The sequence below is a fragment of the Arachis hypogaea genome, chromosome 20, assembly GCF_003086295.3.
Source record: "Arachis hypogaea cultivar Tifrunner chromosome 20, arahy.Tifrunner.gnm2.J5K5, whole genome shotgun sequence".
Lineage (NCBI taxonomy): Eukaryota > Viridiplantae > Streptophyta > Magnoliopsida > Fabales > Fabaceae > Arachis > Arachis hypogaea.
Genome location: NC_092055.1, coordinates 120885520 through 120899216, shown reverse-complemented (window position 1 = coordinate 120899216; position 13697 = coordinate 120885520).

The window sequence follows — 13697 nt, the reverse complement described above, 5'->3', positions numbered from 1 at the left end:
GATCTTTTAGTGTTTGCTTGCCTGGCTAAATGGTAGGTGGATTTGAAGATGGAGTCATAATCTGGGGTTTTTGGTGGTGAATATGTGGAAGGAAATAAGACAGGTGAATATGAGGGATAGGGTTTGGCATACATGGATAATGGGTCTATGGACAGTGCTTGGGGTACAGTTGTTTTGCTTTTGTCCATCTCAATTTGTCGAAGTTGAGCCTTGACTTGATCCAGTTCTCTGTTCTTTTTCTGGAATTCTGGGCCAAAGTAGTGATTGTCAATGTAGGCTTTGAGTTCTTGATCAAGTTGAAAAGCTTGTGCAGAGAGTCAATCTCTGAGTTCAGCCACAGAACTTAATTGTACTGAGAGACCCTCAGTCTTTTCTACAAGAGCATCAAGAGTGTGATCTATCCGGAGTAGTACTTTATTTTGGCTGACTGCATTATCTGTATGCCAATTAAGCACTTCCTCTTGAGGAGTTGTTGCTTGATGTCCATGTGGAGTGATTCCTTGAGGTATCTCATAAGGTCTCCTAGTGATTTTCTTTTCATCAGTTTGGGTCACTAAAGGTGGGAATTCTTCCTCATAAGACCTGAGAGTGGTGATACACGGAATTGTATCGACTGGCTGATAAGGATAATCTGCGAAGCTTTTCCGAGACAGTTTTGTCCTCTTGAGCATTGGTTTCTTTCGGAGCATTGGAGCTGATTCAGCATCATCAGGAGGCTCAGGTCTTTTAAAAGAGCATGGGGCTTGTAACAACTTCTTCTTCTTTTTCTTGTTCCTCCATCTTCTAGCATAATCTTCATCATCAGTGTCACTCCATTGATCAGCACAGTCACAGTCAGAATCACACATAGAGGGATCAACATCCCAAATGAAGTGACCATTTATGTGGGAGACGTAGACTGGTTTTCCGTTCTCATATAAGTGCACAGGTGGATCATTTTGATTGTGAGTTGTTTGCACCTGAACAGGAGAGATCATGTTGATCCTTCTGAAGGATGGTCTTCGCATTGAAATTTGTTTGGTGATTCCAGGTTTCTGGAAAACAGTTGTCACCGTTCCATCACTATTATGAGTAATAGTTGGAGGTGCTGTAGTCTGAACATCGACCTGTTCCTTTGGGAAGGCTTTCTCATAATCAGTAATCCATTCCAATGGAATGATAGAAGAAAGTTCTTCAGTAGTGATCATCCTCGGAATGTTTACGATTGCAGGTCCTCCAGCACTATCTGTAAACATGAATAATGCTTCTCCAGTAGTGTTTGGGAGATTGAGATCAAGAGCATGATCTTAGATTCTGTAGAGAACTTGATGATGTAAGGTGGCTTGTTCAGCATTAGAGTCTTGATCTCAATCTCTACGGAATCCAAGATCATACTCTTGATCTCAATCTCCCAAACACTACTGGAGAAGCATTATTCATGTTTACAGATAGTGCTGGAGGACCTGCAATCGTAAACATTCCAAGGATGATCACTACTGAAGAACTTTCTTCTATCATTCCATTGGAATGGATTACTGATTATGAGAAAGCCTTCCCAAAGGAACAGGTCGATGTTCATACTACAGCACCTCCAACTATTACTCATAATAGTGATGGAACGGTGACAACTGTTTTCCAGAAACCTGGAATCACCAAACAAATTTCAATGCGAAGACCATCCTTCAGAAGGATCAACATGATCTCTCCTGTTCAGGTGCACACAACTCACAATCAAAATGATCCACCTATGCACTTATATGAGAACGGAAAACCAGTCTACGTCTCCCACATAAACGGTCACTTCATTTGGGATGTTGATCCCTCTATGTGTGATTCTGACTGTGACTGTGCTGATCAATGGAGTGACACTGATGATGAAGATTATGCTAGAAGACGGAGGAACAAGAAAAAGAAGAAGAAGTTTTTACAAGCCCCATGCTCTTTTAAAAGACCTGAGCCTCCTGATGATGCTGAATCAGCTCCAATGCTCCGAAAGAAACCAATGCTCAAGAGGACGAAACTGTCTCGGAAAAGCTTCGCAGATTATCCTTATCAGCCAGTCGATACAATCCCGTGTATCACCACTCTCAGGTCTTATGAGGAAGAATTCCCACCTTTAGTGACCCAAACTGATGAAAAGAAAATCACTAGGAGACCTTATGTGATACCTCAAGGAATCACTCCACATGGACATCAAGCAACAACTCCTCAAGAGGAAGTGCTTAATTGGCATACAGATAATGCAGTCAGCCAAAATAAAGTACTACTCCGGATAGATCACACTCTTGATGCTCTTGTAGAAAAGACTGAGGGTCTCTCAGTACAATTAAGTTCTGTGGCATTACAAGTGGCTGAACTCAGAGATCGACTCTCTGCACAAGCTTTTCAACTTGATCAAGAACTCAAAGCCTACATTGACAATCACTACGTTGGCCCAGAATTCGAGAAAAAGAACAGAGAACTGGATCAAGTCAAGGCTCAACTTCGACAAATTGAGATGGACAAAAGCAAAACAACTGTACCCCAAGCACTGTCCATAGACCCATTATCCATGTATGCCAAACCCTATCCCTCATATTCAACTGTCTTATTTCCTTCCACATATTCACCACCAGAAACCCCAGATTATGACTCCATCTTCAAATCCACCTACCATTTAGCCAGGCAAGCACACACTAAAAGATCTATTTCTCCCCAAGGACGGCGTCATTCGTCCCTGCCTAAGCCACAACAATCTCAGCCATCCCTCCAATCTAGACCTCATCCTCCTTGGAAACCAGGAAACTTTTTAGAGAAGAGACATCTTCTAATGTCCCTATGAGAGATAAGGGCATCAAAGAAGGGTCACCTGCTCCAGGACGATCAATTTATACCCTTACTCTGGATACTCAATCACACAGTGAAGAGATTACTGAAGAATCAGAAGATGAGACTACTGAGACCAGTGAACAAGAAGATGAGGAGTCCGAAGAAAGTTATGAAGCAGATCTTTCAGCAATAGCCATGGTCAACCCTGTAGAAGAAGAAGAGGAAGAGATAACTTCTGAAAAGGATGAACCAGAAACTTCAGCTAATCACGACCATATAAGCTCGGTTGAAGTTAAAACTCCCAACAAATGGTTCACTTTTGATGATATCCCACCAGCAAGATACAGAGAAAGGTTAAATGAATTTATTGCTTGGATTCAGACCAACATGGCCAACCCAAATCTCACAAGCAGACAAGTCCTTGCAGATTTCATAAATCGGATGACTGGCAATCTCCGAGAATGGGCAACTAACCTTTCTGAGTATGAAAGACTCCAGCTCATCAATGGTACCTCTTCACAGTTTCTGGGGATAATACATCAAGAATTTCTAGGAGACATTGCAATTATCCAAAAAAGAAATTCTCAAGAATACTTTGAGACGAAATGCTGTTCACTCAACAGAAAGGACTTAGAGAAACACTACAAGAAGATGGCTGCTAAATATTATCCTCTTGGAGGAAATAATAATCCCCCACTCAAACAAGTCTTTATAGCATCCTTGCCAGATGAGCTTCAGCCAGAAATACAGTGAATGATGATGACTCTTCGCAAAGAAGTGGCCACCACAACCATTGGAGAAATATACCAGTTGGCCCTAGCCGCCTTGGACAAGTTGTGCGAACAACAACAAATATTCAAACAACTTAACAAAAACTCAGGCAAACTCAAAGGAGCATGCAGCAAGTCCCATCTGAAAATTAAGTGCAAAGAGTCAGGTATGTGTGAATGCAAGCAAAAGAAAAAGTCGCATTGGCAACCACCAGCCAAAACATTTCATCAGAAAGCATTCAGAAGAAGAAGAAGTAAGCAAAAGTATCGTTACTTCAAAAGGAGAAAATCCCATACCAAATCGAACAAATGCTTCATTTGTGGAAAACAAGGACACTTTGCTAAGTCATGTCCTCACAAGACAAAAAAGGAGATAAAAATGCTCCAGTCTTTAATGGATGCTGCTTCCATTGGTGATGAGGAAGATCTAGAGTCTGTACTTGAAGAACAAAGAAGCAAAGATGATGAAACTGAATATGTTTTCCAAGACTCTGACTCAGAAGAGAACAGCTCAGAAGAAGACCTTCCCCCAAAAAGGTCTATCTTTACCATATCGTCCATTGCTTCCATCACCACAAGAATTCCTAAAGGATCGAGTATGCCAGAAGAAGAACTTGGATATCTTGGATCTTTAGGAGTCAAACAGATTGATGGTACACTTCGACCCCATTTCGACTTAAAAGTCAAGACGTCTGTCTATGATAAACCAATAAAGGCTGTTAAACTAATGGACACCGGATCTTGTGCCACTGTCATAAAACCACATGTCTTACCAAAAGAAATGTGGGCACCTTTTTCCAAGAAATTTGCAGCAGCTAAAAGTGAGGTCTTCACCATTAATCTCATCTCCAAAAAACCAATCGGATTGGAGATATTTGCAGGCCAGACCACTTGGCTCAGAGTACTGGAAAGTTATCTCCCAGACAAAGATGTTTTGTTCGGATTCGATGCCTTCTTCTGAACTCATGGGCTACACATCAAACCCACTAGTCTAAGTTACAAATGGCAGTTTTTGCCTTTCACAGGGATACAAAGTATCCTTGAAATCCAAGAAGCTCCAGAAGAATATAAGGAGATCCAACAGCTACTCCTTAGTGCTTGTTGTGACATTCATGATCAATTCAATCATCCCGCTCCTTTTTGGAAAAATCCAGAATTTTATGTTTGACTCCCCTTCAAAAAGAATGAGGACATCAACCCTACAAAAGCCACGCATTCAGGAATGAACCCTGAAGATCTTAAGTTAGCAAGGGCTGAATGTGCGGCCCTTCTTGTTCAAGGACTCATTGAACCAACCAACTCTAACTGGGCATGTCAAGCATTCTATGTTGAAAAAAGAGCCGAGCAAAATAGAGGAAAAAAGAGGCTTGTCATTGATTATAAGCCACTTAATGTCTTCCTATAAGATGACAAGTTTCCTCTACCAAGAATCTCAGTCATTACACAAAGGTTAAGTGAAGCAAAGATATTCAGCAAGTTTGACTTAAAAATTGGATTTTGGCAAATTGGGCTCCATCCTGAGGATAGATACAAAACAGCATTCTGTATACCTGAAGCCCAATACCAATGGACGGTAATGCCATTTGGACTCAAAGTAGCCCCATCTCTTTTCCAAAAAGCAATGACCAAAATCTTTGAGCCCATATTACACTCCACGCTCATCTACATTGATGACATCTTACTGTTCTCAAAAGACAGTGAAGTCCATAAGGCACTCCTGGCCCAATTCACTCAAATAATCAAAGATCAAGGAATCATGCTATCTTCAAAAAAGAGCTCTATTGCTAAGAAAAAAATTGAATTCCTTGGGATGATCTTCGAAGACGGATTCTTTCAACCAGGAGAACATATCGCCAAAGAGTTAATCCATTTTTCTGATGAAAACATGACGGTCAAACAAGTCCAACAATTCCTGGGAATTGTAAACTACATCAGAGACTTTATCCCAGATGTGACCAGACACACCAGCCAGCTGTCAAAACTCCTAAAAAAGAAGCCCCCCACCATGGGGACCTGTGCAAATCACAACTGTCAAAACCTTGAAGAGAATAGCACAAGACCCCCCACCTTTAAAGATTCCCAGCACAGGAAAAAGAATATTGCAGACAGATGCTAGTGATGAATTCTGGGGAGCTGTGCTACTTGAAGAAATTGATGGGACAAGACACTATTGTGCGCATGCTAGTGGACAGTTCAAAGAATCTGAAAAACATTATCATGCCACTTACAAAGAGATTCTTGCTGTCAAAAGGGGAATAGAAAAATTTAATTTTCATCTCAGTGCTTATCACTTCACTATGGAAATGGATAACACCTCTTTCCCATCAATGCTGGAAATCAAGAAAAAAATCCTGTCAGACTCTCAATTGCTAAGATGGAAGGACTAGTTCTCTCGCTATAAATTCGAGGTAAGACACATCAAAGGACACCAAAACACACTTGCAGATTTCCTATCCAGGCCAACCAAAGAACCACCCCCCAAACCAATAGAATCACTCCCCAAACTAATCCATTACATTTGCACCATGAGCACCTACAACCCTTCATACACCCTTCCATTTCCTGATTGTTCACTTTACAATAACCCATACAGAAGAAAAATTGGTCCTTTTCCCTTCAAAGCAAGACCCCAGACAGAGTTTCAAATAGGCTGTCTAGCCAGACAAACCTTGTTTTACTGGCTACACCAACTCCTTACCATAACCCAGATACATCTAAATCCGAAGTACTTTGACATGGATACCCCTTTTTGCACTATACCAATAATCCAAGGTCCTATACCAGAAGAAATGATGTGGTATATCTGGGCTCTGTCTTCTCTATATCCATGTGCTATCATAATACCACTATTTCCTGTGTATCACATCCTGTGTAATAGTACTCAAGCCCATTCTCATCTAGTCCGACTATTCTCTATGTATGCACCACTTGGAGCATGGAGAGGAATGTTATATAATATGCTTGAGCAGCACCAATTATGGGATAAACAATTTCAATTAATAAATATTTTTTTATATTTTTAAAAATTAAGAATTAAATAATAACTAATTAATCCAAATTTAAAAAATTAGGATTCTTATAACCTCGTCTCCCACTCCAATACGACATCTTCCCCCTTTTCCATTGAGCGTCCACGAGAAGCTCCACCCTTACCTCCGCGATCGCAACCCACCCCTTCCCTTAGACCGTCGAATCGCTGCGTGCATTACTGCCCACATCACCGAGTTCGCATCTCCGCCTGAAAAGTAGCCCGCAATGCCGCTCGTATCCCCAGGCCAATCCCGCGTCGCCGCGACCTCCTCCCCAACGATCTTCTGCGTAGTGCCAGTGCCCTCCGCAACCAATTCCCGTCGCTGTAACGCGCACTCTGCATGCGCTGTTTCCTCATCCGTAGGACCACTGCAATGGAGAATTCTCTTGCCGTGAGCCCTTTCGGAAGGAATGGTCTTTTTTTTCTTTTCAATTTTCTCCCTCTACTTACTTTCACTACTTGTAAAAGGAAAGCAAGAAACTTTGCATCACCTAGGCTTCAAAGCTTCTATTTTGAATTTTGAATTTTCATTACATTTTTGTTGGGTCTGTTCTTTCGAGTTGTTTTTATAGTAGTTGTTGTTGGGCTTGCTTTGGCTGATGGCTGTGCCCATTTGCAATGGATTTAAGGTTTGGAGAAGGGGGAGAAAAGGGTAAAGGAACATGGAACTGTGTTTTCGCTCGTTACCGACGATATTGATCAAGAGTTACTTCAGCAGGATGCTGAGTTTGATAGATTGATCTGAGTAGAGGTTAATTTAGGTATTTTCATGTTTGCTTAGTTAGGGTATTTTGCTGCTAAATGACAATATGCTATTTTCATTATTATGCAACTTCCTATGATTATTCATGATGGATGTTTTTAGCTCTGTGATATGAAAATACATGTTTAATCATTTGTGTTGTCTTTGGTGATTGGAAGGACAATGTATTTTCGGATAATTAGTTATGATTAGTAAGAATCATTGATGTTGTAAAGCTGATTTAGCTTGGAAATGTGAGATGCCAGATTTCTTACTTTGGTGCTGGAGAGTCAGATCTGTAATAATGAGATCAAGCTTTTTTATCCTTCCTTTTCTTCATCATTGTTCATTTAATAAACTGCACTTGTTAGTAACTTGCTTCAGAGTGCAAATCACTTATTACCTTGTTGGATTTCATGCATTATAACATGTTCTGATAGACGCTTATATAAACAAGAAAAGCTGTGTGCTAGTGTTTAATCTGAGTAACATAACAATAATTCGTTATTTTAATTCTGATAGGGTGAACAAATGCGCAATCCATTATACAGAAAGTTTTTATTGTTATTGTAATCCATTTAATCTTTCTTTATTATGCTATAATTTTCATTGTTTTTTCTGGTTTGATCCTATGTTTCTATTATTTTTTTATTTAATCTTTATTGATGATGCTATAGTTATCATATGACACAGGTGCAAATATCTTATCTGCATTTGGTATTTTCATCAGCTACTAGATGTCATTTTTCTGCTTGTGAAGCAACTCTCTAAGCAAATAGATGTAAGACCTGTGCTCCTTTCGATTGTTCCAGTTTATGTTTGTTTCTGTTATAAACTATGATGATGAGGACGACAGACGGTGGATTTGTGTCAAAGTTCATGATTTTTTTTGTTGTTGGTAATAATTTGTAATTTAGATTGTTTGTTGATTTTGGGGGTTTTGTTTTTTGTTTGTTGCTAATAAAGATTATTCTTGTTTTGCTGATTTTGGGAGTGATATTTCTTAGCTTCTTTTGCCCAGGCACAAATTCAATCATAGATTTAATATCATTAATCTTTTAATTTTTCATTTCACTACGATGCTGTGACTTATAGAATTGTGGTGTTTGTGTTCATTTTTGTGAGTACATACATATGACATATGCTTGATTAATCCTAATCGATGTAGCTTTCTAACCGATGCAGCTTCACCCCCTCTAACAAAATATAAAGTTCTTGTAAACCTTTTGGTCATGATGAATCCTTGATTCCACAGTGATGCAAATTGGTATGGATGAGCTTAATGAATATTATAATTCCTTTCATTGCATCTGGTGCACAAAATTGACTCTGCAATATTCGCACAGATAGACCGGTAAGTGCACCGGGTCGTCCAAGTAATACCTCAGGTGAGTGAGGGTCGATCCCACAGAGATTGTTGGTTTGAACAAGCAATGGCTATCTTGTAGATCTTAGTCAGGCGATTCGAAAAGATGATAGTTGTCACGAAAAATGCATAAAACAAAATAAATAAATAAAACGTTACTAGATAGGTGTGAAATCAGTGATGAGAGAACGGTTGAGGCTTCAGAGATGATTCTTCCTTCTGGATCAATTTTTTTCACCATCTACTCCAACTTCTGATTGATTCATTTCATGGCAGGCTGTAAATGATTAACGCCGGGTCAGCGGTCATTAATCTCATCTGCTTCAGATCAAACGCCAGGTCAGTGGTCATCCAATCTGAACGGGAGTGAAGCTCCTGCAGTCCATTCCCTTGGTGATCATACTCAAAGCGCCACAGACAATGTCGAATCTTCCAGATCAGAGAATGCTGCGTCTTGATTCTAGCCTATACCACAGAGGCCCTAATCGCCCCGTACCTCGGCTGCACTTATGTCTCCAAGTACCCAACGAAGTCGTGGATTAGCCGTCTAAGAGATGTATAATCAAACTTGTGGTTTAGTACTATCCCGTCAAGGACTCGCAAGAACCCATGTGAATAGGGATGACGGTCAAGTTACACTCCCAATTCATTAGGATGAAGAACGAAGATACATCTTAGAATGGAATCAAATATAGATTGAAATAGAATAGTAATATTATTAATTCATAAGAATCAGTAGAGCTCCTAATCTTAACCTAGGAGGTTAGTGACTCATACTTTACAGAAAATAGTTATGTATTCCAAAATATGGCATAAAGTTCTCTGAACAAGGGTGATCCTTGTTCTATATATACTAATCTGATAACTAAGAATTACGAAAATAAGATAAACTAGTCTTGTAGTGTGAAAATCCACTTTCTGGGCCCATTTGGTGAGTGTTTGGACTGAGCTTGAGTGAAGCCACGAGTTGGTACTCCCTCTGGGGCGTTGGATGCCAGCTTGGGACTTTAGAATGGGCGTTGGACGCTAGGAATGGGGTTGGTGGCTGGCGTTGAATGCTAGTTTTAGGCTTTCATTTCCAAAGTAAAGTATAGACTATTATATATTTCTAGAAAGTCCTGGATGTTAGCTTTCCATAGCCGTTGAGATCATGCCATTTGAACTTCTGTAGCTCTAGAAATGCTCCTTCGAGTGCATGGAAGTCAGAATCTGACAGCATCTGTAGTCATTTCTCTGTCTCTGAATCAGACTTTGCCAAAATTTCACAATTTCAGCCAGAAAATACCTGAAATTATCATAAAATACAACAACTCAAAGTAGAATCCAAAAACATGAATTTTTCAGTAAAACCTATGAAAATATAAAAAAACTTAAACAAAACATAATAAAAACTATATGAAAATGATGCCAAAAAGCGTATAAAATATCTGCTCGTCAGAACACCAAACATAAACTATTACTTGTCCCCAAGCAACCAAAAACAAAATAGGATTAAAAAGAAGAGAAGGATACAATAAATCTCAGAGTTTTCAATGAAGCTCAGTTTCAATTAGATGAGCGGGACTAGTGGCTATTCATTTCTGAATAGTTTTGGCATCTCACTTTCCTTTGAAGCTCAAAATAATTGGCATCTTTAGGAACTTAGATTCCAGATGATATTATTGACTCTCCTAGTTCAGTTCTTTTGATTCTTGAACACAACTTCTTTTGAGTCTTGGCCATGACCCTAAGCGCTTTGTTTTCCAGTATTACCACCGGATACATAAACGCCACAGACACTTAACTGGGTGAACCTTTTCGGATTGTGATTCAGCTTTGCTAGAATCCCCAGCCAGTGGTGTCCAGAGTTCTTAAGCACACTCTTTTGCTTTGGATCACGACTTTAACTGCTCAGTCTCAAGCTTTTCACTTGACACCTTCACACCACAAGCATATAGTTAGGGAAGCAACTCATTTGAATTGTTTAGGTAAGATTTTGTTTCTTTTAGGCCCTCCTAACCATTGATGCTTGAAGCCTTGGATGCTTTGCTCTTACCTTTTGGTTTAAAGAGCTATTGGCTTTTTCTTTTTCTACTTGCTTCTCTTTTTTTTTTTTCGCATATACATATATTTTTTTTCTTTTATTGCTTTTTGCTGTTTTTTCTTGTTTCAAGGATCAATTTTTAGATTTTTCAGATTACCAACAATACTTCTCTTTATCATCATTCTTTCAAGAGCCAACATTCTTAACTCCAACATCAAACATGCACTGTTCATTCATGCATTAAGAAAGTAAAAGCAATGCCACCACATCAACATAATTGAACTATCCTTTATGATATAACTTGAAATTTATGCATCTTACTTCTCTTTTTCAAATAAAATTTTTTCTTTTAAGCAAGGTGAGAGATATATGGAATATTTCATAGCTTTAAGGCATAAAATAAAGATGATCATATACTAGAAACAGACAATAAGATAAAATACATGGAAAACAGATAAATGACATAGGTAAAGGGAATTATGGAACGTGACCACCTTAGTGATGGCGGCTACTGCTCCCTCTTTGGAATCCAATTGAGCACTTGATGTCTTCTATGTCACGCCCCTGTCTCTGTTGTTCTTCCCTCATGGCTCTTTGATCTTCTCTTATTTCATAGAGGATGGTGGAATGCTCTTGATGTCCCATTCTCAGCTGATCCATGTTGGAGCTTAATTCTCCTAGAGAAGTGTGCAATTAGTTCCAATAACCTTGGGGAGGAAAATGCATCCCTTGAGGCATCTCAAGGATTTTTTGTTGAGGCTATTCCACATGCTCTTGTTGAGGTGCATGCGTAGGCTTTCTAGTTTGCTCCATCCTTCTTTTAATGATCGGCTTGTCTTCCTCAATGAGGATGTCTCCTTCTATGACAATTCCAGCTGAATTGCATAAGTGACGTATAAGCTGGGGAAAAGCCAACCTTGCTAAGGTGGAAGGCTTTTTAGCTTTCTTGTACAATTCTTGAGGTATTACCTCATATACCTCCACCTCATTCCCAATCATGATACAATAAATCACGATGACTCTGTCAATGGTCACTTATGATCGATTGCTAGTAGGGATGATGGAGCATTGGATGAATTCCAACTATCCTGTAGCTATGGGCATGAGGTCAAGCCTTCTCAATTGGATAGGCTTGCCTTGAGCATCCCTTTTTCACTGAACTCCTTCCACACAAATGTCTGAAAAGATTTGGTCCAGCCTCTGATCAAAATTGACTCTTCTAGTGTAAGGATGTGGGCCTCCTTACATTATTGGCAAATGGAGCGCCAACCTTACACTTTCTGGGCTGAAATCCAAGGGTCGCCCTCGGACCATGGTGCTCCAATTTTTGGGATGTGGGTTCATACTAGTGTCATGGTTTTTAGTGACTCATGCATTAGCATAGAACTCTTGTACCATCAAGATTCCAACTTCTGGAATAGGATTGGTTAGGACTTCCCAACCTCTCCTCCAGATTTCTCGTCGGATCTCTAGGTACTCATTCTTTTTTATCCTAAAAGGGACTTCAAGAATCACCATTTTCTTTGCTATTATTTCATAGAAGTGGTCTTGATGAGCTTTGGTGATGAATCTCTCCATCTCCCAAGGTTCGGAGGTGGAAGCAACAACTTTCCCTTTCCTCTTTCTAGAGGATTCTCCGACTTTGGATGTCATAAGTGTGAAAGGAAAGCAAAAAGCAAGGCTTTTCTAACATCGAACTTAAAAGCTTTGCTCGTCCTCGAGCAAAATATGAACACAAGGGAAGAAAAGAGTAGAAGAAGAAGAGAATAGGGGAGATGGAGGGATATAGTGTTTCGGCCAAGTGGGGGCTTTAGTGTATGAATTGTGTGTTGAAATGGTAGGAAGAAGGGGTATTTATAAGGGTAGGATGGGATAGGGTACGAATGTGAGGGGGGGGGAATTGGGTGTGAATTTTTGAATTTGAAGTGAGTGGAGGTTGGTAGAAGTTATGATGGTTTTGGGAAGAGATATGGATGTGATTGGTTGAGGGTTTATGGGGAAGAGTGAAAGTGAGAGAGAGAAGAAGGTGGGGTAGGTGGAAATTCTGTGGGACCAACTAGTCATGGGAGGCTAGAGAATTTGAATTTCCTGCCCCTTGTGGGCGTTGAACGCCCAGCTCCTTCTCCTGTCTGGCGTTCAACGCCAGCTTTATGCTCCTCATAGGGTGTTGAACGCCCATAGGAGACCTCCTTCCTGGCGTTCAACGCCAGGTCTCTGCCTCCTGGCTGGAGTTCATCGCCAGCATTGCTGCTCTTCTTGGGCATTGAATGCCCATTAGGGATACTTTGTGTGGCGTTGAATGCCCACTCTAGCCTCCTTGTCTGTTGTTCAACGCCAGCAAGGTACCTACTCTAGGGTGTTCTGTTATCAGTTCTGACTGTCTTTGTTTCTGTTCTAACTACTGCACATGATCACAAACTTAAAGAAACAAATATGAAATACTGATATAACTTAAATAAACTTAAAGGAAAACAAGAAAACTTTAATTATTGATGAGTTGCCTCCCAACAAGCGCTTATTTAACGTCACTAGCTTGACGGTTAGCTGCTTACGAAGATGGATAGGGGCTCAGAATTTCGTCCCTTACAGTGAACTTCTTGCCTGTGCTCTCATGGATGAGCTCCACATGCTCTAGAGACAGGATCTTGTTCACTGTGTGTGGATCGACTGGGTTGTCAGTGAAGACAACTCTTATGCCAGGTGAGAGGCCTTCAGTGGGGATCTTTTTGTCCCTCCAGCCTTTAGGTAATTTCTTCTTAGTACCTTTATTCTCAGTGCTTGATGATGGCTGCCCAACACCAAACTTAGAATTAGTGTCTGGGAGTTCTGTATAGCCTTGCACTGAAAGAGAGGGTTAGAATACTAGGTGTTGCACAACCATCTCTCTTTTGTCAAAGGGAGAGTTAGGGTTAGGCATCTTGAACAAGATGTGGTCCTCCCATAACTGTAGAATCAGCTCTCCCTTTGCTACATCAATG